Source organism: Bos taurus, chromosome 22 (genome assembly GCF_002263795.3).
Source record: "Bos taurus isolate L1 Dominette 01449 registration number 42190680 breed Hereford chromosome 22, ARS-UCD2.0, whole genome shotgun sequence".
NCBI classification, from domain to species: Eukaryota; Metazoa; Chordata; class Mammalia; order Artiodactyla; family Bovidae; genus Bos; species Bos taurus.
Window position 1 is genome coordinate 22974578 of NC_037349.1, and position 26744 is coordinate 23001321.

The window sequence follows — 26744 nt, forward strand, 5'->3', positions numbered from 1 at the left end:
AAATGTACACTATCATATGTATCCTGGAAAGCAGGGTAGAAAAAAAGAACTTTTAAACATGATCTGAGTTATGCTCATATGCATGTTTATCAAACTCTGATATGGCCCCCCTCCGCCTTTTAGTTTGATGCCTATAATTATTTAAGGTCTGCTAAACTCCAGTTCATCCTGAAAGCATGGAGAGTGTAATGTAATCGTCATCCAGCAGTAATTAACAATCCATCCTTTTGGAGATTCACTGTCCAAGTGTACTCACTGGATAATTGCAACACTTAACTCCTTGTACCTTTCTGGAGTCTTGAATAAGACGGTCTTACTTTCATTAGCATAAAACTTAAGCTAGATGGAGACATCCCAATGCTAAAAACTGAGGCAGATTTTTTTTTAAATAATAATAAAATGTGACTAACCAGCATCCACCATATTGACTAACTGATAATATTCCTTATGTTTTTTAAAGTATGTATGGGAAAGGTAGTGGCTCGGAATTTAGTCTTACTACTGAAAGACCCACCCAGGGCTGGATGTATAGAATCCAAGGGCAATTACAGGATGAGACACTGAAAATGTGAGAAATCTCTGACAGTTTGGGTTGTTTGTTCTGGTTTTTCATAGAGTAAAGCAATGTTAGAGGTCTTGAGCATGACACATCCAAAGACAAAGAACAGATTTAAAACCATTAGTTAGATTTTCTCTGATATGAATTCATATATTCAAGAGATATATAATGATAGTAATTGATGGATGATGGATAGATAGGTATTGCTGCTCATCTTCTTCCTGCGTGCCCTGCACTGAGCTAAGCATTTACGTGTGCAGTTCTCATTTTATAGTTATAACAATATTACGAAGCAGGTTATTTTCATTTTATAGATTAAACAGAAAAACACAGCTTACCATGTAAATTGCCTGAGAAAGGTTAGAAAGTAAGGTTCTGGGGTTTAAATACAGGTAATGTCACTCAGGAGGTGAAGTTCTTGTGTATTCATTCAATCGATATTTATTGAGAACCTCCTATGTGTCAGGATCTGTGCTAGACTATTGACATAAAAAGCAAACGTGTAAATGGGGAAGGAGTTAAAAATCATGATAGCGTTGGGAGAGGAAAAGACCAGTATTGAGATGCAGAATGGAGATGGGCTTCTATGCTGACAGGTGGTCAGATGAAGCCTCTCTGGCAATGTGCTTTTAAAGCTGAGATCTTGAAAATGAGAAAGAGTTAACCACAGAGAAGAAAATCCCAGACAATGGGAACAGTTTATGTAAACTCATGGATCTGAGGAGGCTTCATGGAGGATAAGAAAAGGGAATTGTCCATGCCTTGGAAGATATTTAACAAGCACAGAGGGTTTTCTAGGTGAGCAGGACCTATTGAACAAAGACTTGGTAGGTGAGAAAAAAGTAAGTAGAATATTTTTACTTATAGAACTGTGGCTAGGACCTTCTCCCAAACACACAGTTCTATTGTAAAAGACTTTAAAGGATTGAAAGTCCTTTTAACGTTCTCAGGTTTGTACTGATATTGTGCTTTCTTCCTGTCTGTGTGTTGTGGGGGAAAAGAGAGCTTCGTGTTACTGAAATACAACTAAAACGTCCATCTTCTAATTAGAGATCATAGTGGTCTATCCCACTGGCCCATGTGAGGACCATAGTGGAACAGAGCAGGTGGTTAGCTATGGAATCTGAGGTGGTAAAGCTTAAATTCTCCCACACAAACCAGGTGCCCTGCTTGGACCCAGATGTGTCAAGATGGGAAGTTCCCGAGGGGAGATTTTAGTGCAATAGGGTTTTAAAAAGCAAGTAAACAAATGAGAGTTTAGGTCAGAAATCAGCAAATTCAGCCCAAGGACCGAATCCAGCCTACCATCTCGTTAGTTTACAGCTAGGAGTATTTTTATATTTGTAATGGTTTGAAAACAAGTGACACATGAAGATGAAATGATATTCAGATTCACTATCAGTAAAGTTTCATTGGAATGCAGCCACATCCAAGGCTACTTTTGAGCTACAGTGGCAGAGTTGAGTAGTTGTGACAGAGGCCTTATGTGTGCTGCACAGCTGGAAATATTTACTATAGCGCGTTTATGGAAAATCTTACTTAACTCCTGGTATAGGTAGTGGAGGGGCCATGAGAGTATCATGGAGGGTATTGTAACTGATTCAGAGATCAGGGATGTTTTTCTCAGGCTAAAGTTGGAGCTGGCAATTCGTGATGGAAATTGAGCTAGATATAACAAAATTCCAGAGATGAAAATAAGTTGTGTGTGTGTGTGTGTGTGTGTAGAGAAAAGAGTTTGCCAACCCCAAACATAAGCAGAGGTAAAGATAAGGCCATTCAGGATATAGCAGTGTCCCAACACCCCAACTGTACAGCCAACCCCTTCTCCCAAACAGACAGTGTTGGTGACATCATATTGCCAAGGCTCAGTTCATTACCAAATAAGTGGGACAAGGATCAAAGGTTGTGAGTTCAGAGTTCAATCCTGGAGGCTATAGAGATCTGGGAAGGTTCCATAGAGAAGAAAGAAGAAAAGAAAAAGGAAAGGCGGGAATGTGGAGCAAGCATTATTCCAGACTTCGAAAAATTTGAACAAGTAGATGGGGTTCCCAGATCATCAGAGCTACCAGAACAGACTCCAAGAAATCAGGCTATTTTAACTATTTGGAAACTCTTACCTCAAACACACGATCCCATCACACAGGATTTTACAGGATTTTAGACACTCTTACTTAACAGTGTTCTCCAGTTTGCAATGAATTTGTGCTTCATTGTTTTGTGAGTTGGGTTGGAAGCAGCCTAAATTAAACCCAGTCTTGTCATTTTCTCATAAAATACAAGAGCAGCACAATCCCACAGGCCCACATAAGGACCACAGTAGACAGAGCAGGTGATTTGCAGTTTTCAAACCATGAGGAAAATGCCCACAGTTCATGACTTATAATTAATAACTGCTCTGCATCTAGTCACTTAACTCAGGAATCGGGGAAGTTGAAAAGTCTCCATCTCCCCTTAGCTCTGGTATACCTATTAAGGTTAGGGATGAGCATGGCTAGTGTAGAAGTTAATTATGACTGCCAGAAGTTACTGAAAACCTCGTATTTTATTACACACACCTTAAACCTGAAATCAGTATAAACATCCAGACCTTTAGAGCATTCTGGAAAGTAGAAACAAATATCCTGAGGAGAAGGCATCCAACTCTGCCTATCTTTGCAAAGATGAGAATTCAGAGTTTCACCAAGCATCCCAGGGTGAGAAGGATCTCGGCCCCTGGCTGTGCAGCTGAGGGAGCTTCTTTCTCCCAGGTCCCTGGACTCCTCTCTTCATCTGCAACAGACATTCAGTTCTCTTTTTGTCATTCTTACATTGAAGGGAAGGTTTCAGGTTAATGCTGAAATATCTGTAAGACTTGCTAATCTCTCTTTTTATAAGGGAAAAAAAAGTAGCCTTAAACTAAAGTCTAGCAAGTTTAGCAAGTGAATATGCAAATAATCTCACATCAAAGAATTCTTGTTTAGGATATGTATTATCCTGTATCCCATGTGGTATTTGTTAAATACTAAATTATTTGTCACTTATCTGAAATTCAAACTTTAACTGAGCATCCTGCATTTTATCAAGAAACCCTACTTCTGCAGGCAGTGGCCACTGAAAGTTTAGATTGTTTGGTTTTCATCATACTGACTACTGCTTTTCTGCATGTGGTGAGTTAGAGTCTCGTTCAGCAGATACTCACTCTTTGCTCCCTCTCCGCTGCCTGGAGAGTTCTTTCCCCACCCCAGCAATGCTGGGATTGGTTGTGTGACTTGCTTTGGCCAGTGGAATGTGAGCAGAAGTGTCCAGTGCCAGTTGCAAACCACAGGCAGCCTCTGTCCCTTTGTTCTAGGCCCCAGAATGACACGCGTGGAGCAGACCTGCACCCAGGAGCCTGATCAACGCAACTTGCTTAACCGAAAGAGCAGCCAGATGGCAGCCCCTCTGCGGTGCCATGCATGTGAGGGTAAACTCAGATTATTGCGAGCCACCGAGTTAGGCGAGGTTTAGCAACAAGATTATTGTGAACATTTATATACCTCCGGTTTAGGTAGTAACAAAAAGCTTTCTTTTCATATTAATATATTTTATGTAAAAATTATGCATCAATTTAAATAAAAGTATTAAAAGATATCAGTTTAGATGTTACAGGAATATGTTAAAATTTGTGAAGGTGGAATTTAAATGATTGAGCTTTAAAGAATGCCTCACGTGAACTCCCAGACCTCTCCCAGTCTAGCCTTTTAGGCACAGTGGGCACAGTGGGGTGGAAGTGAAGTCAGACTCCTTTTCAGATGGGACCTGGACCTAGTCACAACTCAGACTGGGACTTGAACCCATGGGATGGGACTAACACCTACTGTCTTTTAATTGAAACCACTCATCCGATGTCAGAACTTAATGAAACTCAGGCTCTTTTGTGTTGTTGCAGAAAGAATTCATTGTGAAGCAAATGATAGGCATTGAGTGAATTTATCAGCATAGGAGACTTGTGAGAGATATAAGCAGACACGCAAGGGAACACATCCCTGAGAGCAAAGAGAGCTACATTTTTATACCCACGAAAAAGTGAGGAGGGAAGAAAACCACCTTCTTCCTCATTTTTGGACAGACATCATGGCTTACATCTTTAAAACATAGATATTTTATTATATGTCACCACCCTTCTGCTTATATACATATGATTTAAACAGTGCCATGACAGTCCTGGTTGGATCATCTAGAGTCAAAGGAGAACTAATGATGTAAGCCGTGATGTCTGCCCCAAAATGAGGAAGATGGTGGTTTTCTCCCCTCCTCACTTTTCTGTGGTTATAAAAACGTAGCCCTCTTTGCTTTCAGGGATGTGCTCCTTTGCCTGTGGTTTTGGTATAATGTAGGCTTCCCTGATAGCTCGTGCAATGCAGGAGACCCCGGTTCCATTCCTGGGTTGCGAAGATTTGCTGGAGAAAAGATAGGCTACACACTCCAGTATTCTTGGGCTTCCCTGTGGCTCAGCTGGTAAAGAATCTGCCTGCAATATGGGGGACCTGGGTTCAGTCTCTGGGTTGGGAAGATCCCTTGGAGAAAGGAAAGGCTACCCACTCCAGTATTCTGGCCTAAAGAATTCCATTGATTCTATAGTCCATGGGGTTGCAGAGAGTCGGACATGACTCAGCGACTTTCACTTTCACTTGGTATAATGTCCTATTTCACCTATTTTTTCCCCTTGCACTTACATTCCTGTCTTGGCTACATGCAAAAATGCTACTCTTCAAGGACCGTTGACTCCCTGACTTCATGTCACAAGATTCATGCCCCGTATCTTCTGTCTTGTGTTTTTAACTCTCAAAATGGTGGCTGAGCATGCCTGGCACTTGAATGTACCTGGTCTTCCTTCAGAGAGTATGGATTGTTGCTAGGTTACTGGTTTCTTTTCTTGAGTGGTCATTAGCTTATAATGGTCTCTCAAACTCGCTCAAAACTCTCTTTTTGGGGAGCACATGTATACCTGTGATGGATTCATTTTGATATTTGGCAAAACTAATACAATTATGTAAAGTTTAAAAAAAAAAAAAAAAAACTCTCTTTCTGTATTTAATCCCTAGTTGAATTTTTAAACTCACTGTTTAATTAACCTACTCTATCCCCGTCAGAAGGACCTTGAAACTTGCAGTGAGATGGGTCTTAGCTTTCATTCTGGCTCTTACTCCACCTGTGTAACCCTACTACTACTACTACTACTAAGTCACTTCAATCGTGTCCGACTCTGTGTGACCCATAGACGGCAGCCCACGAGGCTCCCCCATCCCTGGGATTCTCCAGGCAAGAACACTGGAGTAGGTTGCCATTTCCTTCTCCAATGCATCAAAGTGAAAAGTGAAAGTGAAGTTGCTCAGTCATGTTCAACTCTTCTCGACCCCATGGACTGCAGCCTACCAGGCTCCTCCATCCATGGGATTTTCCAGGCAAGAGTACTGAGGTGGGGTGCCATTGTGTAACCCTAGGAAGTCACTAAGTGACTTGGGTAGCGTGGGTCTGGACAGGCCCACTGATCTCCCCCAGTTGCCTCATTTTTAATATTGGAATGATAATGGTGCCAACCGTTAAGGACCACTGTAATTTTTCAAAAAGAAAATTCTTTGAAGTGCCTGGCCAACTCTAGGTGCTCAATATTGCTCCCTGCTCTTTCCCAATGATTGGTAAAGGTACAGATCCATAAAGAAGATTTTAAAAGTTTCTGCAGGGTCCAACCTATGGTTAGTGTGTGGAGTGGAAGGAAAGGGGGTAGATGTAGGCACGTGTTTGCAAAGCAAGACAAGAGACACAGGACATCAAAATTTTTTCTAGTCCCTTAAGTGCAACTCTGGTTTTTAATTTCAGGGGCACTGTTGGGAGTCTTCTGGTTCCTTAACAACCAGAAACTGTGGGTTTTGTAACTCAAGCATCGAAGCCCTTTGGCCATAAAGGGCTTCACTAGCCACTTCATATTTTGTCTTCTATTTTTCCTAAGCATACAATGACTCAGAATGGTATAAATTAAAATTTAGGGATCCTAGACAAGTTTGGGGGCTTGGATGGCTAAACTGGGAAGCTCAGCATCCTTCTCTCCTCCGGTGGTTTTAGGGTCTGGCTTCACAGGACCTGGCCATCTGATGTCTGAGGATAACCAGGATTTGGGCAACCTGCCCAGGAAATGTGAAAATCACACAGGCTACAAAGAGAAAAGGCTCAGCAGACACTGTGCCCAGGCACAGCTTAAATGATTGGAAAGAATGGGCCTGTGTCATTAGTCCTGCTCCGGTAGTTACTGACTGTCACTGAGGGACAGGCTGAGAAGAACTCTTTCAAAAGCAGTGGAGTAAAGGAAAAAAGTAGAGAAGATCAACACAATTAAAAGTTGATTCTTTGAAAAGGTTCATGTAAATAAACAAAAACAAATACAAATTTCAGTCCAGAAAAGGCTTATCTATAGAGATAGCATGTGGACTAGTGGCTGCCCGAAGCTGTGTGAAAACATGGCTCCCCACCCTCAAAGTGGGACCATTTGGGGGTAATGATAATGTTCTAATGCTGGATTGTGGTGATCATTTCACAGCTCTAAAGTTACTCAAAATCCTTAGACATACACTTCAGTGTATTTAAGCAACTGAATTTTATGCTATTTAAATTTTATCTCAGTAAAACTATTAACAAACACAGGATATAAAAAGAAATAACCATAGATACAATAGACATTTATAAAGACTGATAGGCTTATCAACAGCTATATTGTATTGGTTTTGTGTGTTCAATGGAAGTGGATCAATTCCTAGAAAATTAGAAGAAGAAATGGATGTCTTGATGAGTTCAGTTATTTTTAAATGGTAAAGTCTGAGGCAATTGCACGTCCAGATGTTTCCACTGGTAGTTCTACCAAACATTCAAGAAAACGTTGATTCTTTGTTATGTAAGTTGTTCAAGGAAAAAAAAAAAAAAGAGCAAAAGCTATGCAGATCATTTTGTGGAGCTAGAGTAGTCTTAATTCCAAATATAAAGAGAAGAACAGGAAAAAATTTATAGTAATTATAGGCACATTCTATTTATGAAAATTTGTATAAAATACACTAACTTAATTCAACAGTGTACAAATATATATATTAGTAAACTGGAATCTATCTCAGAAATATAAAGTACTGCTAAACAGTGGAAAACTCATATGATTATGGCAAATGATGTCCCAAAATTTTTTTAAATGGTTTATGCATCTTCAGGATGAATCTGGAAAGTCTCCACCTTGGAGTCTTCCCAGGTAACCCTGGTCTGCATTGCCAGGGTGTTTGGATTACTGAGGATTTGGAGACAATCTGGGTGTGCATTTTTAGAACAGTGGTAGGTTAGTCATTTTGGACACACGTTCAGGAGGATTTTGCAGCAGAGGAAGCAACAGAACATGGAGAGATCTTTAAAACAGTAAAAACAGAGGAAGAAATTATAGGATACATAACATTACCATGTACAGAAATTGAAAATTCATGCACATAGTACAACAAAACACATTTTGTAATAAGGTATCAAATAGAATGCACGCTAAACATTGAAATGTTGAGGGAGGGAAGCATGGCGCATTGAAGGAATTAATGATTCAAGGAAACAGCCCAATCAGAAATCATTTACTATCAGCTGAAGACTACAACTAACTTAACCCCTTTTCAGGGTCTTACGGAAACATGATCTCTTTCACACTCTAAGTAATTCTCTTCACAGACTTTAAAGCTACTTTCTTTGTTAAATATTTGACAAGACTCATTTTACACTTGGATTGAGTTGTCCATTGTTCAAAACAGTGACTCACAGGTTTTCGTATAAAATAAAATAACCAGAGGCATTTTTATAATGCAGATATCAACAGAGTTATTTAATGTTTACTTTGCACAGAAAGGAAATATCTCAAAGTTTAGGTATTATCCCAAAAGGGCTATTAGCAAAATTGCATGCATTATCTGTCTCCCCTATGCTATAGACATGTATACATACATATACAGTAATATACACGACCCACTTTACTTTGGGCTGGGAAAAACATCCTGTAAACCAGTGTTTCTCAATCTTTTTTCATTCTTTCCCATTCCCCCATAGAGTCTTTTTAGACATATTTTCCTAGTCAACACACTATCGTGAAATTTTAATGTAACATATGTACTATATACTTACATACTGTGGCCTTTGGGAGAGTCACTAACTGTTGTAACATCTTAGAATATTTTCAGCCTCCCAAGAACCAGTTTTCACCTTCTTGGGGACAATATCACTCCCACTGAGAATGCATACCATACACTAAAGCCAGTTTTTAAACCAGGATTCAAATCCAGTCTCATAGGAGGTTAAGATTCCAATAACTATTTCCCCACCTTTCCATCTGAAATCCTTCCTTCATCAATTCATTCTTTTGTGTTCATCATTTTCTATTCTCATCCTGTCTGTTTTCTAAGTAGCAACCATTTTGAAGACACAACGTATTAGGAATACAAAACATCATTTTAAAAATTAAAACACAGGACACCTGCTAAGAGCAGTATGCTTTGCTGAACATTGGAAAGAATTGAGAGTTGAGTCAGCTGCAGGCTCATCTCTCAGAGGAGTTCAGAACTGGTGGGACTAGAGAAATGGGTACAAAAGAGAGAAGGAAGGTGGATGGGGAGATAATTAGTGTGGGTTGAAACCTCAAAGTGAAAAACTGGAACACTCTGTTATCACCATATCATTAAATTTATTCAGTCTTTCTTCTGGCAAGAGGGGAGAAAAAAAGGACAAAGCAGATAAGTTTGGATAGGAGAGATGTTCATTCATTCATTCATTCATTCATCCAACAAACATTTATTGAGAACATGCCATTTGCCAGGTCCTGTGTTAGGGGCTGATACAGAGACTCATTGTACGCATTGAGTCTTTCCCTGTGTGCCTGTCCTTCTCCTGGGGAGAGTTAACATTCCAGCGATAATAGCAAAAACTCCTCTGCCATGTCAGTCACTGCCACACTGGCCCCAGCATCTCCACTCTGGAAACAAGTGTTGTTTCCTGTCTCAGCCTGGGCTGTCAGCAGCACAGTAATGAGTCCAGCACATAGTATAGCAAGCAGCCCAGGCTCCCCTGCGACTGCCTGACAGTGCTTAGAATCATTTGTCACACAGCCGAACAGTGAGCTCCAAGCCTTAGCAAGGTGGCAATTAAGAAAATTCAAGCATATCTTCATTTACCCAGTGGAGTTCTTTATTCTTGACAGTTTGTGAAATTGCAGTGTTAAGTAAAGAATGTTCTTAGCTTATTTGAAAACTCGTTAACTAGAAAATAATGCAGTAAATTTGTACACGTAAATGATGTTTATAGTTCTGTGCCACATCTGAAATTTCTTTCTTTTCCTTTTCTTTCTGTCATTCTCTGTTTTATTTTGTTTGCTCTCTGAATTTCAGGAGTTTTGTTGTGTTTTGCTTTTATCTTTGATTTTGAAACCATGTTATGTTTGGTGCTGTGTAAGATAATTCACCTCCTGCATAGTCTGAAAGAGATGGTTATGAAAAGTTTCAACTTTGGGTCTAGGCTTTGTTGAGGAACTTTGCCTTTTAGTATTCCCATAATTGCAACTGATCCATTGTGGGGGTAATCTGCAAAGCCTTTCCAATTAGTTTTGGGATAGAACCTAACATAAAATATTTAAACCAAGGCCTCTATGCCCAAATGTTGTATGTTATTCTTTGTGTAACTGAATTATATTTTGTTCATTTTGTACCAAAAACCTGTTCTCTGAATAAGGACTAGGGCTTAAATCAGCTCTTTTTTTTTAAAATTTCTGGGTGATTGCATCAGTCAGTATAGGCTGATGACGCTGCATTTATGAAAGACCTCACATGACAGCTTACAAAAGCAAGGTTTATTTCTTGTTTCAGTTCAGTTCAGTCACTCAGTCGTGTCTGACTATTTGCAACCCCATTGACTGCAGCACGCCAGGCCTCCCTGTCCATCACCAACTCCTGGAATTTACTCAAACTCATGTCCGTTGAGTCAGTGATGCCATCCAGCCATCTCATCCTCTGTTGTCCCCTTCTCCTCCCTCCTTCAATCTTTCCCAGCATCAGGGTCTTTTCTAGTGAGTCAGTTCTTCACATCAGGTATCCAAAAGTATTGGAGTTTCAGCTTCAACATCAATCCTTCCAATGAATATTCAGTACTGATTTCCTTTAGGATGGACTGGTTGGATCTCCTTGCAGTCCAAGGGACTCTCAAGAGTCTTCTCCAACACCACAGTTCAAAAACATCAGTTCTTCAGCACTCAACTTTCTTTATAGTCCAACTCTCACATCCATACATGACTATTGGAAAAACCATAGCTTTGACTGGACAGACTTTGTTGGCAAGGTAATGTCTCTGCTTTTTAATATGCTGTCCAGGTTGGTCATAACTTTTCTTCCAAGGAGCAAGCGTCTTTTAATTTCATGGCTGCAGTCACCATCTGCAGTGATTTTGGAGCCCAGAAAAATAGTCTCTCACTGTTTCCACTGCTTCCATATCTATTTGCCATGAAGTGATGGGACCAGATGCCATGATCTTAGTTTTCTGAATGTTGAGTTTGAAGCCAACTTTTTCACTCTCCTCTTTCACTTCCATCAAGAGGCTCTTTAGTTCTTGTTTGCATTGTTCCAAATTGGGTGTGGCTCTGCCTTGCTTCATCCTGAATCTGGAACCTAAACTGAATAAACAGTTCCTGTTCAGGATGCTATTTGCTTCATAGAAAGAGGTATAGAACATGATAGAACCACCTGCAAGCTCTTCAAATTTCTGCTGGAAAGTGGCACACACCATTTCTACTCATGTTTCATTGGCCAAAGCAAATAACATGGTGAAATACTATAGCAGAGGAGTGAAGAAATAAAACTGTTCTACAAAAGGCTGCAGCAAAAGTATCTTGAAGAGTAACAATCTAAAAGTAACTATGGAAGGTGTTAGACTTCAGCTTCCTTGTGTAAAAATGGGAATATGAAAGTGAAAGTAGCTCAGTCATGTCCAACTCTTTGCAACCCCATGAACTGTACAGCCCATGGAATTCTCCAGGCCAGAATACTGGAGTCGGTAGGGATCTTCCCAACTCAAGGATCGAACCCAGGTCTCCTACAGTGCAGGCAGATTCTTTACCAGTTGAGCCACCAGGGAAGCCTAAAATGGAAGGGTAGGATTGGTTATATCTGAAAACCCCTTGCTTCTAATAAAATGAGTGTGTAATATTTGAGAAGCTGGGAAAGGTGCATGTTGGGAAATCCAGTCTGAGATTGGATTGCCTCATAATCTGAGGCATGCTAAATCCTTCCCGACAGAACCTGCCATTGTCGATGGACTAAGGCAGAAGGGAAGATCATATTGCTTCAGGACCTTGGGAACCTGATGACGGGTTTGTAGGTAGTTTGCTTGCTCTACTGTTTTGGTTACCAGCAAAGTGGTCATTGTCCACTTTGTACAATATGAAACAAAGCATACGTTGGATTTCTTGAGGCATAAACAAGCCATATTTGGGCATGTGTTGCATTGAATTTTAGCACATCTGTTTAACGACCCTGCATGTGAACTCAGAGTCAGGGTAGTCAGTGACTCTGGGCAGCGCCTAGGGCCCGGGTTTCTCAACCTTGGCGGTGTTGTCACTGGGCAATTCTGTGTCCTGAAGTAAAGTGAAGTGGTAGTCGCACAGTCGTATCTGGTTCTTTGCGACCCCATGGACTATAGCCTGCCAGACTCCTTTGTCCATGGGATTCTCCAGGCAAGAATACTGGAGTGGGTTGCCATTTCCTCTGTGCCCTAGGGGCTCACTTATGTGTTGTAGAATAAATATGTGGCAGCTTCTCTGGTTTCTACCTGCTAGATGCCAGTAGCATCCATGCCCCAAGTTGGGACAACCAAGAATGTGCCCTGCCGTTGTCAGATGTCCCCTTGGGGACAGGGTCACCTTGGGTTGAGAAGCACTGATCTGGAGGATGTGAGTTTTGAGCCACTTGAGCCAGCTGACTGTGGCTCCAGCACACTGCCTGTGCCTCGCAGTAATGAGTCTCTGTGTACTTCATGCTTAAAAGTGTTCAAGGATGATCAAGAGTCTGGCTCTCCCAGGTTAGTAATTACCTCAGCTGTTATTAATTTTTCAAATCAACCCAGTCAAATGAGTCATTTTTATCTCAATCCCTCCGCCATGGATGATTGATTCCGCTCCCATATTATTTCTAATTTCATGTAATGTCAGATTACAATAAAGAAGTGTTCAATGCAAGTCTTATGTAAGAGTCATTACAAATAGGTTTATTCCTCAGCTCTAAATAGGAATGGGTGAAGGGTTTTATATCACTTTATTGAAATAAATGTCTCACCAGAAGTAAAATGCTTGAGCACTCCCCAAATTGATAGAACAATATGAAAATCCCAAATAAGTCAATACGAGGGCCTAATCATTTTTAAATATGCTAACAATCATATTTATGATTTGCTTTAATTTATGATGTACAAATTAGAGCACCAGTTCATTGGAAAGCACCCTAAGTGTTAGATATAATTCTTCTCACTGGAATTCCTGGACTGTGTTTGTTGGATTTCTGTGGTATTTGCTCCTATTTGAAAATATGTCAAGAGTTCCCTGCTGATCTTGGGGACAAACCTTGGCAGATACAAAGTAGTGCAAAAGGAACGGGCTTTTAGCCTAGCGAGTATTTGAATCCCTGGCAATAAATGAGGCCTGCGGATGGCGTAGCCCCTTACTCGGCTTCCTTGGGGTCCTCCCCGCTGCTGTGTGCCAGGAGAGCAGTGGGGAACTGGAATGCTGCCTTGCTCATCGTGTGATTCCACTGCAGCATGACTGTCATAAGCTAGTCAGGGAGAGACAGTGGTAGCGCCTGGGGGAGTCAGGGGTGGGCGAGGAGGTGAGGAGACCGCTGACTGCACCACCGGGCGGCGTCCAACTCCAGGGACAGGGATCGAGGTTCTCTTCAAGATCAGAAGTGCTCTTTCCCAGAAACTGTGCATTGGTTTTAAGGGCTGAGCCAACAGTTAAGCACTAGGATTCACTATGTTGAAAAAGCCATGATGAGGTGTTTTTCTTAGTCACCACATGACCACAGTCCTCACCTGGCACAACTACACTGTCGTATAGAGCGTGGATTCTGTAACCAGACTGTATTGGTTCAAATCCTGGTTCTGTCTGTTACTGGCTTGTCATCTTGGGCCAATTACTTAACATCTCTGTGTCTCAATTTCTCCCTCTGAGAAAAAGAGGATAAAGTAATAAAGCTTTCCTTAAGTTTTGTAAGGATTAGATCAAATTGTGTCATTTGTCTAAAATCGTAAGTGCTATGTGATGTTGACAAGAATATCTGTAATCTCTATTTTTTTAAAAAGGTAAGCTTCTGCTAAGATCCTTTTAAATAGAGTTTCCAGATTTAATCAATGAAAATGCAGGATGGTGTGGTGAATTTTAATTTCAGTGCCCTAAATTATAATCTTTTAGTGTAAGTTTGTTCCATGCAATATTTGAGTGTCAGATCAGATCAGTTCAGTTCAGTTGCTCAGTCGTGTCCGACTCTTTGCGACCCCATGAATCCCAGCACACCAGGCTTCCCTGTCCATTACCAACTCCCGGAGTTCACTCAGACTCACGTCCATCGAGTCAGTGATGCCATCCAGCCATCTCATCCTCTGTCGTCCCCTTCTCCTCCTGCCCCCAATCCCTCCCAGCATCAGAGTCTTTTCCAATAAGTCAACTCTTCGAATGAGGTGGCCAAAGTACTGGAGTTTCAGCTTTAGCATCATTCCTTCCAAAGAAATCCCAGGGCTGATCTCCTTCAGAATGGACTGGTTGTATCTCCTTGCAGTCCAAGGGACTCTCAAGAGTGTTCTCCAACACCACAGTTACTTTCACTAAAAAAAAAAAAAAAAGAACAACTACTACTGCTATTGTTTGTCAGGCACCAATTCTTAAGAGAGTGTTCTAGTCACTTCAATGGTACTCTGGATGGTGTAAAATGATATATTCTTCAATCATGTCTCATAATGCTTTTTTTCTGGCCCTCATTTATAAACAGCCTCCTTCCATCCTTACTAAAAAAACATGCAATTCTTCAAATACTCCAGAATACAGACATAGTCCCTACCTTCTAGAAAATCTCATGGTAAGGCTCAGTTCTTCGAATAAGCTTTTTCTTATTAATTCCATCTAGCTCATTCTCTCTCTGCAATTTTTATTCTATTTGTTGTATCAATTAGCAGACAGTTAAATGTTTTCTTGAAAAGTTTTCTTGTAACTTCCATGGACTTCCAATGTTTTGTTTTACAACATGAAGCAAGAACTGTCCTATAAATATAAATTTGGATATTCTCCAATTTCACAGACACTGCGTGTTCCAAGGGCTGATGAATAGGGCACACGCGTATGCTGACACAAATGCCCATCAGTTCAGTGCCTCCTAATTTGTTCATGTTTAAGTTACAGTGGCCTGAAAGGCTTTGAATAAAGTGGCAGAATGCAGATGATCAATCAAATTGCAACCCTTTAAGAAGGAAGGATTGAGATGAATTTTTTTCACATAAACTTATATTTTGCAGAGTCAGATTTGCTTTTGGAAACCAGAAAGATGTCTACAGTTCATAGCTTGACTCCTGGGCACATTATACTGACTTAATGCCCCATCATTTATGGTAAAATTACAGTGTCATTTCCCTAGAGAAGCTGGCAGTAAAATGCATATGTGGATCTCTTAACGCTGTTTCAGTTCATCTTCTGCTCCTTTTCGATAAAGGATCTGTTGAGAAGAATGAAGTGATTTTCCTGTGCTTGTCAAGTGACATCGAAAGATTCTCATATGAAGTAGAATGAATTTTCTCCCTCGCTATTTGTAGACAATGGTATTCAATATCAACATTTTATTTTGGAAAACCGCGCAGTCAAGACACTCATGATTTCACATTATGCCTCCCAGTCTCATGAATGTCAGATCTGAAACTCCTGCCTCACATTTCTCCCTCTGTTTTAGCACTTTCGAAAATGGTTTCTCTGAGATGTGGGATGACTTCCTAGGGTTTGCACAGCTTGGGAGGAGTATCTGTTTTCCTTCCTTCTTACAGGAACAGGGTGAAGAGAACAGAAACATATGCTAGAGTCTTTGGCATCTTTTAAAGAAAACTCCATAGAAATGGAGGCCTTGTTATTAATAACAGTTTCTGTACTATGCTTGCAGTGGTGTGTGGGCTCGAGATTCACAGTAGCTTCAGTGCAGTGCTGTGGGTGGTTCTTTCTGCCCCTGAGCTAGGTACTGACAGAAAGATAACACAGCACAGCAGGAAGACTCAGGGAGTAGTCTCATAAGGAATGTGGGACAGGCTGGATCACTCAGCACCCTTTCAGTTGTGACAGTGTATGTTTCAAATACGCTTAAGTAGGAAATCCAAGTGTCAGATTCAGGATCCGTGGGCTAAACCCACGTCATCCAGACCGTGTGTCTCTGTATCTAGACTCTGCTTTCTTCTCAGATGGGTTCTCTCCATGCAGTGACCAGGTGGTCACCAAAGCCCCCAAGCTCACATCCTTCTCATGATTGCATTTGTTATTTAATTGCTCAGTAGGGTCTGACTCTTTGCAACTCCATGGACTGTAGCTCCCCAGGCTCCTCTGTCCATGGGATTTCCCAGGCAAGAATACTGGAGTGGGTTGCCATTTCCTTCTCCAGGGGATCTTCCTGACTCAGGGATCAAACCTGACTCTCCTGCATTGGCAGGTGGATTCTTTACCACTGAGGCACCAGGGAGGCCCCCATAAATGCTGAGGGAGGCTATTTACTGGTACCACCAGGAGAATTCATACAGGAGTCTCTCAATGACCTAGCATGGTGCAGTTTCATATCTCTTGGTCAATCACAAAAAAGATGAATGGAGTAATCTGATTGGCTAGACTTGGGTCCTAGCCCTGGAGATATGAAATTACTGCCAAGAGCCACACATGCAAAGAAAAAAAGATTGGGGCTTCCCCTAAAAGATGGGACAGTATACAAACCACAGATGTTTTGTCTATTTATTGATTTACTTACACACAGACTCCTATCGCTACTATACTTGTTCTTGATTGTAGCTTAATCCAATCCATGGATTCAGTAGCAGACTCTAGGGTATTTATGGATGGTGCTTAGAGTCAATTTCCCATCTCTCTCAAGATTCTTTAGCTCCATAAAGGTCTGTTTTCCTCCTATAGTCAAATAGTGAGGAAAATCTGTTCTGTGGCTTTTAGTTGAGGTAGTCTTTACATACAATTTGTTTCCAACTGGACAGCTGCAAGATTCCCTTGGTCTTGTGTAGTTGTTTCTGCAAAGGGAAAGGAGGATATAGGATTCATGGAATTAATCCTTAGAGTCAGAAAGCTTGAGACCTAGAATCCCAGCTGGATTATTATTTTTTTTCTAGCTGGATTATTAAAACCTAAAGGGTGCTTTTGTTTTTAAGAGAGTCTTGGAGACCCCTTCATTTATTTATCAAATATTTCTGAGTACACTATGCACCAGGCATGGTTTTGGGCATCAAATTCAGGGAAGGAAATAAGGCAGACTACAGCCTGATTCTCATTGAGCTTGCATTTTAGTGGAAGGAGGAGAATATTATGACATAAAACAAATCGGAAAATCAGAACGAGGGGATATGAGAGTCCCTGAGAGGGTGACTCTTAAGAGGAAATTGAGGGAAGAACTCTGGGGAGACCAGTCTTGAGCCGGCATTTGAATGACAAGGGGGAGCCACAGGCTCAAAGATTTGGGGAAGGAACATTCCTGGTCAAAGACTCTGAGGTGGGAAGAAGGCTGAGTGATGAGCAATGGAAAGAAGGAGGAAATCAGTCGGCACATCCAAAGCCATGTCCAAAAGACATCATAGTCCATTGTGAGGGATCAGGTTTTTGTAATGAGTATAAATGAGAAGGTAGCTTATTTGGAAGGGTGCTTCTTGGTCTGACTTGAGTATAGAAAAGACCATTCCTGCTGTTACAGGAAAACCAGACCATGTATAGCAGTGGTTCTCAAAGTATGGTCCCTAGACCAGCGGCAGCAGCATACCTGGGCACTTGTTACAGACGCAAATTCCCAGACCTGTTCCAAAAACTCCGGGGTGGACCCTGAAGTCTGTGCTCTAATAAGGCCTCAGAGGACACTGACACACAATCAGGTTGAGAACCCCTGATGTTTAGGTGAGAGCCACAGGAGGAAGACTCCTTGGGAAGGACTGCAGCCATCCAGGCAGGGACAACGTAGTTTATCCTAGACCTGGGTGTCAACTGTGTAGATCAAGAAGGACAAATCCAATGCAAACTTGATAGGAAACAATAAGAGTACCTGCTAATGGATTGGAGGCAGGGAGATGAGAGAAAGAGAGATTAATTCCTGAGTTTATGGTTTGAGTTGCTGCCGGACATAACCGTTGCTTCCCCCATGCCGTGGCAGCATAGGCAAAACAACAAGGACATGGATGTCCGCACTGGGAAGGGTGACAGGAGCCACACAGCCCAGTTACATCCTGGCTCTGCGCTTAGTACTTCTGTTTCCACGGTAAAGTCACTTCCACTGAGTCTTAGTTTTCTCCACTGTGAAATAGGGTTATTGATAACCTGCTTCAAAAGCTGAACACTAGAGTAAGCATGGACTTCGTGATCAATTAACCACCCTACACATGGAAATTGTTGCCATTAACGTTGTTCATCCTGGAAGATGCGGGTGATAAGGCAGGACCATGGAGTCACACACTGTTTTTGAAACTCTACTACACAGCCGCCTTTAATGATATCTGTCAATCATCATGATGAATTCCAATTTATAGATAGCGTGTAATTCTAGCAAAATTACAAGGTCTTCTAGCAAAGTCTTCTTTACCTTGAGGGGAATGTGTGATTAATTTCTGTATTTAGAAGATGTTCTTCCACACACAGAAACACACACACATAAGACCCCATGCTAAATGTTCAGTGGTGGTGGTGGTTTAGTTGTTCAGTCATGTCCAACCCTCTAGACCCATGGACTGTAGCCTGCCAGACTCCTCTGTCCATGGAATTTCCCAGGCAAGAATACTGCAGCCAGTTGCCATTTCCTTCTCCAGGGGATCTTCTCGACCCATGGATCAAACCCAGGTCTCTTGCATTGCAGGTGGATTCTTTAAGGACTGAGCCACCTGGGTAGCTCCAAACATTGGTAGAACACAAAAATATGTAAAAAATACCTGCTATTCTTGGAGAGCTTACAATCTAATAAAAGATTAAGTGTATATGGAATAACAGAAAGAACATAATCACATTCTATACCATTCAGAAAGATAAAGACTTCCAAAGGCCACCCCGTCCTCCTTAAAACTTGCTTAGAATTTGTAATGTGTTACCAGTGCACCAGAAGTCCTAGTTGGAGTCCATACTCTAACTTCCATTTGAGAAAGAGAATCTGAAACATCACAAGTCTCAAAAGAGAATAAACAATGAGGAACCTCTTTCAAAACCTAAAGATGAGCAGATCTAGCTGTGAATTTTGAAAGAGAAGTAGAAAAGTACCTTCTGTGCACCCCAGACCATTGTGTTAATTATAATCTCAGGCAGTTTTCTAGACCGTAATATCAAAAGAAAGCTAAGGCAGGTCTGAAACCATGCTGTACAGAAGCAGTCCATGCTTGACAAATTTATCTTAGATTTACCCAAATCTGGCAGTGAACACTCTGAACTGTGCTGGGACTGTTTTCTATTAATTAATTGCACCTGGTGAGTAGGTGGATTATGGCCAAAATCTTAAGGGCAGTTGGAAGGCAAGGAGGATATAACGACCTTTGAGAAATGAGATTGTGCAGGCTTCTTGCTTGTGAAGGACGCAACACTGCATGAATCACGTAGCAGCTGGAGTTTCTGTAGACAATCCAGGGACCCCTAGCAAGCCAAGAGCATGCTCATTACCTCCTGCTTTGAACATCACCTTAAAATGGGTATATAAATGTCGTTATCCTTTGCAATGAAAGAAACTTTGCAGCTTTTTGCTCTGTCTGTTGCTGTCTTTCCATGCATCGTGTCCATCGCAACAAGCCACACAGATGGCTTTGGAGCAGTTGTAAACGGAAGGAGTTATCGCAGCAGCCAACCACTAGGCCTGACCAAACTTGTTTTCCTTTGTTAAAGGGCTGCCAGAGCAGAAGATAAATGTAGAGGAAGCACTGTATTGAAGTTCTAGAAAAGCATTGACTAGTTATTTCATCATGTGAATAACTGTCCATCACCTGTCCATCACCAACTCCTGGAGCCTACTCAAACTCATGTCCATCGCGTCAGTGATGCCATCAAATCCATCTCACCCTCTGTTGTCCCCTTTTCCTCCCACCTTCAATCTTTCCCATCCTCAGGGTCTTTTCCAGTGAGTCAGTTCTTCACATCAGGTGGCCAAAGTATTGGAGTTTCAGCTTCAACATCAGTCCTTCCAGTGAACATTCAGGACTGATTTGCTTTAGGATGGACTGGTTGGATCTCTTTGCAGTCCAAGGGACTCTCAAGAGTCTTCTCCGACATCACAGTTCAAAAGCATCAATTCTTTTGTGCTCAGCTTTCATTATGGTCAAACTCTCACATCCATACATGACTACTGGATAAACCACAGCCTTGACTAGATGGACCTTTGTTGACAAAGTAATGTCTCTGCTTTTTAATATGCTGTCTAGGTTGGTCATAGCTTTTCTTCCAAGGAGCAAACGTCTTTTAATTTCATGGCTGCAGTCACCATCTGCAGTGATTTTGGAGCCCCCCAAAATAAAGTCTGCCACTGTTTGCATTGTTTCCCCACCTATTTGCCATGAAGTGACGGGACCAGATGCCATGATCTTAGTTTTCTGAATGTGGAGTTTTAAGCCAACTTTTTCACTCTCCTTTTTCACTTTCATCAGGAGGCTCTTTAGTTCTTCTTCACTTTCTGCCATAAGGGTGGTGTCATCTGCATATCTGAGGTTATTGATATTTCTCTCGGCAGTCTCGATTCCAGCTTGTGCTTAATTTAGCCCAGCATTTCTCATGATGTACGCTGCATATAAGTTAAATAAGCAGGGTGACAATATACAGCCTTGACATACTCCTTTCCTTTTTTGGAACCAGTCTGTTGTTCCATGGCCATTCTAACTATTGCTTCCTGACCTGTATACAGATTTCTCAGGAGGCAGGTCAGGTGGTCTGGTATTCCCATCTCTTTAAGAATGTTCCACAGTTTGTTGTGATCCACACAGTCAAAGGCTTTGGTGTAGTCAATAAAGCAAAAATAGATGTTTTTCTGGAACTCTCTTGCTTTTTCCATGATTCAGCAGATGTTGGCAATTTGATGTCTGGTTCCTTTGCTTTTTGTAAATCCAGCTTGAACATCTAGAAGCTCACAATACACGTACTATTGAAGCCTGGCTTGGAGAATTTTGAGCATTACTTTGCTAGCGTGTGAGATGAGTGCAACTGTGTGGTAGTTTGAGCGTTCTTTGGCATTGCCTTTCTTTGGGACTGGAATGAAAAATGACCTTTTCCAGTCCTGTGGCCACTGCTGAGTTTTCCAAATTGGCTGGCATATTAAGTGTAGCACTTTCACAGCATCATCTTATAGGATTTGAAATAGCTGAACTGGAATTCCATCACCTCCACTAGCTTTGTTTGTAGTGATGCTTCCTAAGGCCCACTTGACTTCGCATTCCAGAATGTCTGGGTCTAGGTAAATGATCACACTATCCATCGTGGTCATCTGGGTCATGAAGATCTTTTTTGTACAGTTCTTCTGTATATTCTTGCCACCTCTTGTTAATATCTTCTGCTTCTATTAGGTCCATACCATTTCTGTCGTTTATTGTGCCCAACTTTGCATGAAATGTTCCCTTGGTATCTCTAATTTTCTTGAAGAGATCTCTAGTCTTTCCCAGTTTATTGTTTTCCTCTATTTTTTGTATTGATCACTGAGGAAGGTTTTTGTATGTCTCCTTGCTATTCTTTGGAACTCGACATTCAAATGGGTAAATATTTCCTTTTCTCCTTTGCCTTCTCCACACATACTCGCAAAATCAAAATGCAAATATAGACAGAGACAAAAAGCTTGCAGTAGAGAACAGAACACATTGAGAGCTTCATGAAGTTGTTGAAAAGCCAGTGCGTTTGGGTGCAGATGAATGGACTTTCCCTCATGCCAAGCCCGTGCTTGTGACTTTGTACAAGATGATTTATCCAGTGTCATAGGACAGGAGGGGGCAGTTTCAGGAGACACGCCAACTCAACACCAAGCAAGCAAAAATGAGCAATAGTTTGGTTCTGTGAAATGGGAGGCAGCATCTTGCATAGTAGTTTTACAAGTGAGAAATCAAATAAGATACATCGTGAGGTACTCCAAGCTAGTTCACAGGGAGCCCGAGTCTAAAGACCAAGGGTGCAGCATCAAATGTACAAGAATTGGCAGAAAAGAAGCAAGGTTTGATCAAACAATTGGTCAAGAAACAGACCCAAACACATTTCTTGGTGCCCCAGACAACTTTTAAATTTGTCTGTTTAAAATTTATTTTTATTGAATTATAGCTGAATTACAATGTTGTGTTAATTACTGCTCTGCAGCTAAGTGACTGTTATACACATATATATCCAGGCAGGTTTTACCTGGACTCTCTCATGTGGCAGGTCTTTCCAGGGGCACCTTAAAGGTGCTTTAATTGGGGGAGGGGATGTCCTGAAGTGAGAACCCAATAGAGGAGTAGAGTGGCTAGTCATCTCAGGTTTTCTGACATTGAGAGACCTTCCTGGGATGTGGACTTTCACTTTTAAAACCAGGATAAGTTGGTCACCCTAATAATAAAGGGACTCAAAACCATGTCACATGAAGACATATTGCATATTTTTTCACTAGAATCATAGTCATAATGTCAGTAATAATAACTAGCAGTTACTGAGCACTTGTCATTTTGGCAAGCTGTCTGTTAAGCACTTAGGTTAGTGTCTTCACTTTAATCTTCACAGCCTTGCTCATAAGGAGGAAAGTGAGGCTTGCGTGTGTACTGTGTACTCAGTTGTGCCCAGCGCTTTATGATCCCATGAACTGTAGCCCACCAGGTTCCTCTGTCCATGGGATTTCCCAGGCAAGAATCCTGGAGTGGGTTGCCATTTCCTTCTTCAGGGGATCTTCCTGACCAAGGATTGAACCCACGTCTCCTGCTTCTTCTGCATTGACAGTTGGATTCTTTACCACTGTGTCACCTGGGAACCCCAACTGAAGCTTAGAGTGTCTAAATAATTGCCCAAGGATGCTTCTGGTAAGTGGTAGAAGCCTGATTGGAACCTGAGCAGTTGAATTCCAGAACCTGCAGTCTTGAACCTTTCAGAGAATTGGAAAGGATTCCAGTAGCTGCTTCATTATTTGAAGGGATACAATGGGAGAAAGACTGGGCTTATTTTATGAAACTGCATTGTCAGCATGTATGTAAAGTCAGAGAGTGGAAGAGTTCCAAATACCTGAACTTTCCAGAGTGAAACAAGCTTCTCTAGAGGAAAGAATGCCCTGCATTTGGTGGGACTGCTTAGAGAAAGCTCAAACATTGCATAACTGGCTTCATCTTTAAACTCCCTTTAATGATTGGATGCTGCTATTTTTCAATTTATATTTCTAGCAAGGTCAAAATCAAGAAAGGACTCCTCAACACATACTCACAAAATCAACTTTAAGAACACAATAAAAAGGCAACTTATTTTACAACAAAACTTATGATTTATCATAAATCCCCATGCTTTGTTAATAAATGCTGATGTGCCATATGCCCCCTTGCGTTTAAGTTTGAGTGTAAATCATAAAAAGTCCATAATATCCAAAACACTTGATGTGTTTTTATGATCACAGAAGGCTGCCTTGCCTTCCATTCGTGATTAATTTTTTTTGATGGCTCCCTCTAGATCTTAGAAAATAATTACATCTAATGAACGATCTGCAGTGGCAATAAAGCAATGAGCATATTGTTTCCTGTCTGGGCTCCAAGCTTGATCAAAGGGAAGACTCCCTGAGAAGCAACTCACTGATGTTTTGTTCTTCACTTCCTGACCACCCACTGAGACCACGTGACAGCTTTGGGGGAAATCATGCATTAAGATTTTTTTAACACTCAAAAATACAATTAGTCAGTATAAGTGCTGTATCCCCAACAGAGAAGGATTCTAAGATCTGCACTTTTATTTTCTCTTACTAATCTTCCTGTATCAATGAGATCCTGTTTTCATTAAACCAGATCTGCTAATCACAAATATCAAATAAAGCAGAGCGACTGATGTGCCAAGGCCTTCCTTGGTGGTACAGTGGTTAGCATCGCTGTCTTCTAGAGGGGCCCACGTTTAAAAAGCAAGAAGGGCACTCGTATTCTATTGTATCATATTTTTTCCAAGATAATTGATGTGTTTTAACAGATATTATACTGAATATTTTATTCAAGGTTTATCTAGTCAAAGAAAAGTAGAAAAGCAGACTTCAGGTTAAATAAATCCTTTGGAGACTGGAAGGTTGAATTGTGAGGTGTTTCTGCAGAAAGTAGAACAGAAGTGAAAATCTGGGGGAGAGTCAAATTTACTTGCATTCATTCTCTATTGTGTATTCTGTGTCTGCATCAACAAAAAAGTTCTTGACATTTTTGGCTGGCTTAATAACTCTGTTTAATTTGACCCAGTCAAGCAATTAAGAAATCATAGTCAATCAAAATAGAAGCTTTGTCTTCTTTTGCTTTTCTTCTGCAAATGACTTTTAAAAAATAAATTGCATACATTAAAGATACAGCCAGAACGAATTAGCTTTTAGCATCGACCTCAGTGGGGATTTAGATGATAATAAAAATACAGTCAATTCTTAATTGCTTTGAAGCTGATTACATTTGGGGCCTTCTAAAGAGTTTCTTCCTTCCTTCATTTCCTGTTTTTCTGTTTATAGGCTCCAAGTGGGAAGGAAGAAACCACAGATGCTCCAGAAGCACTTTTAAAAAGACTTTCATGTAGAAGAGTTGTTGAGAGTTGGTTAGATTTCAATCATCCAGGTTCATTGGTCCAGCAAATTGAAAGTTGCCGATACACTTCCAGAAACTAAAGTTAGGAAGCTTCTGTGTATTTGCTGTCAGTATTGACTTCTCTGATGGCTCAATGGTACAGAATCTGCCTGCAATGCAGGAGACAAGGGTTTGATCTCTGGGTCAGGAAGATCCCCTGAAGGAAGATGTCTCATATTTTTTAATTGAAGTATACTTGATTGACAGCGTTGTGCCAATCTCTGCCACTGCAAAGTGACTCTCTTATCCACACATATACATTCTTTTCTGTTTTTACACCCTTTCCCATTATGGTTTATCACAGTTACCGAATATAGTCTTAGTGCTGTACATTAGGACCTTGCTGTCTATCCATTCTAAATGTAATAGTTTTCATTTACTAAACCCAAATTCTCAGTCCATCCCTCACCCTCTCCCCCTCAGCAACCGTGAATCTGTTCTCTATGTCTGTGAATCTGTTCCTGTTTCAGAGATCTGTGCCATATTTTAGATTTCACATATAAGTGATACCATATGATATTTGTCTTTCTTCTTTTGACTTACTTTACTTGGTATGATAATCTGTAATATGATATTCTCAAATGGCATTGTTTCATTCTTTTTTTTATGCTTAAGTGGTATTTTATTGTGTATGTGTACCACATCTTTATCCATTCATCTGTTGATGGATGTTTAGGTTATTTCTGTTTTGGCTACTGTGAAGAGTGCTGCTATGGACATAGGGGTACATGTATCTTTTTAAATTATACTTTTGTTCAGGTATATTCCCAGGAGTAGGATTGTTAAATCATATGAGAATTCTATTTTTAGTTTCCTGAGGAATCTGTATACTGTCCTCCATAGTAGCTGTATCAGTTTACTTTCCCTCCAGCAGTGCAAGAGGGTTCTCTTTTCTCTGCACCCTCTCCAGCATTTGTTATTTGTAGACTTTTTAACGATGGCCATTCTGACCTGTTTGAGGTGGTACCTCATTGTAGTTTTGATTTGCATTTCTCTAATAATTAGTGATGTTGAGCATCTTTTCATATGCCTACTGGCCAGCTCTGTGTCTTCTTTGGAACTGGACTGACAATACAAACAGAGGCTTGAAAAGTTCTTACACAGTTGGGCTTATCCTCTCTGCCATCTCTGCTGTTGACATGAGAAAGTCATGACCCAGTTGACCTGCTGATTCCAGAAGGAAGATGATAATTATGGACAGTACAGCCAGCTTGACTCAGCCATCCTGAAAGGACCACCCCAGTCAGCCTGCAGACTGATGAGAAACCAGATGTGACTGGTGTCTTATGTCTTCAGGTTTTAGATGGTTTGTTACACAGCATAAATCATTTTAGTGAGAAAAAATAGCTAATTAAATCCAAATAACACTCCTCAAGTATGTTTATACAATATTTTTCACTGAATTCAAGATTTTTTTTCAAGTAAGTTATTCAGAATTCCTAACTCCAAATTTCCAAATGTTTTCTTTCTCTACTTCCACTCACCCTTCTGACTTTAAATCTTCTTAAGCCATTTCTCCTGTAAGCTCCACAAGCTTCTCTATCAGATAGAAACAAGGTGTTTTGCCTTGCCAGTGAAAATTCTCTTTGGGATTCTCTTAAAACTCATCTGCCATCAAAGGGCACCACAGGTGGTTTGCATAGCCATGGAGGGTGAAATCAATTTCCAGACGTCCAACTCAGTGGGCTTCCCATGGGGTCTGCAGAGAAAAGGAATGGAGGGGCACTCTCAGTTCTACAGTATTTGTGAACTGGAGGTATTTTCCTTCAGGGGACAGACAGAATGAAACAGGTTTAGGCACTCATATATAAACAAAGGTTCTCTTCAAAGGGAAAGCTTTTTTATAGAAATCCATAAATTAAAGCTGAGAGTAGACATATAGGACTGAAATAGTGTGTATAATTGCAAGTCAAGATGTTTAGCCTTTGATCCCAGATGGGCTTGTTTTCTAAATGGGCTGGGCAGTCTGGGATCAGGCTGCAGTTTACAGCCAGCTGAAGATCATATGAAGAACTGTCTTCTGAGAAGGGGTACTGACCAGCATCTACTCTTCTACCCTGCCTTCTTGGTGGCCCTTTATTGCCCCATGTCTCTGAAGCAGCAGTGTGGAGCAGTGGTTAATAGTGCTAACCCTGGAGCCAGATTGCCTACATTC

General features: G+C 41.0%; 2 long non-coding RNA genes across 2 annotated transcripts in view; one reads left to right on the forward strand and one right to left on the reverse strand.

The window, feature by feature from the left end:
- Positions 1-26744, forward strand: part of LOC112443450 (uncharacterized) — a 308329-nt gene that overhangs the window by 236016 nt on the left and 45569 nt on the right. The window lies entirely within an intron of this gene.
- LOC112443448 (uncharacterized) overlaps positions 16480-26744 on the reverse strand; it is a 93134-nt gene continuing 82869 nt past the window's right edge. Inside the window, exon 6 of the long non-coding RNA XR_003031818.2 lies at positions 16480-16867. This is a non-coding gene — a long non-coding RNA (uncharacterized lncRNA). The remainder of the gene's footprint in view (positions 16868-26744) is intronic.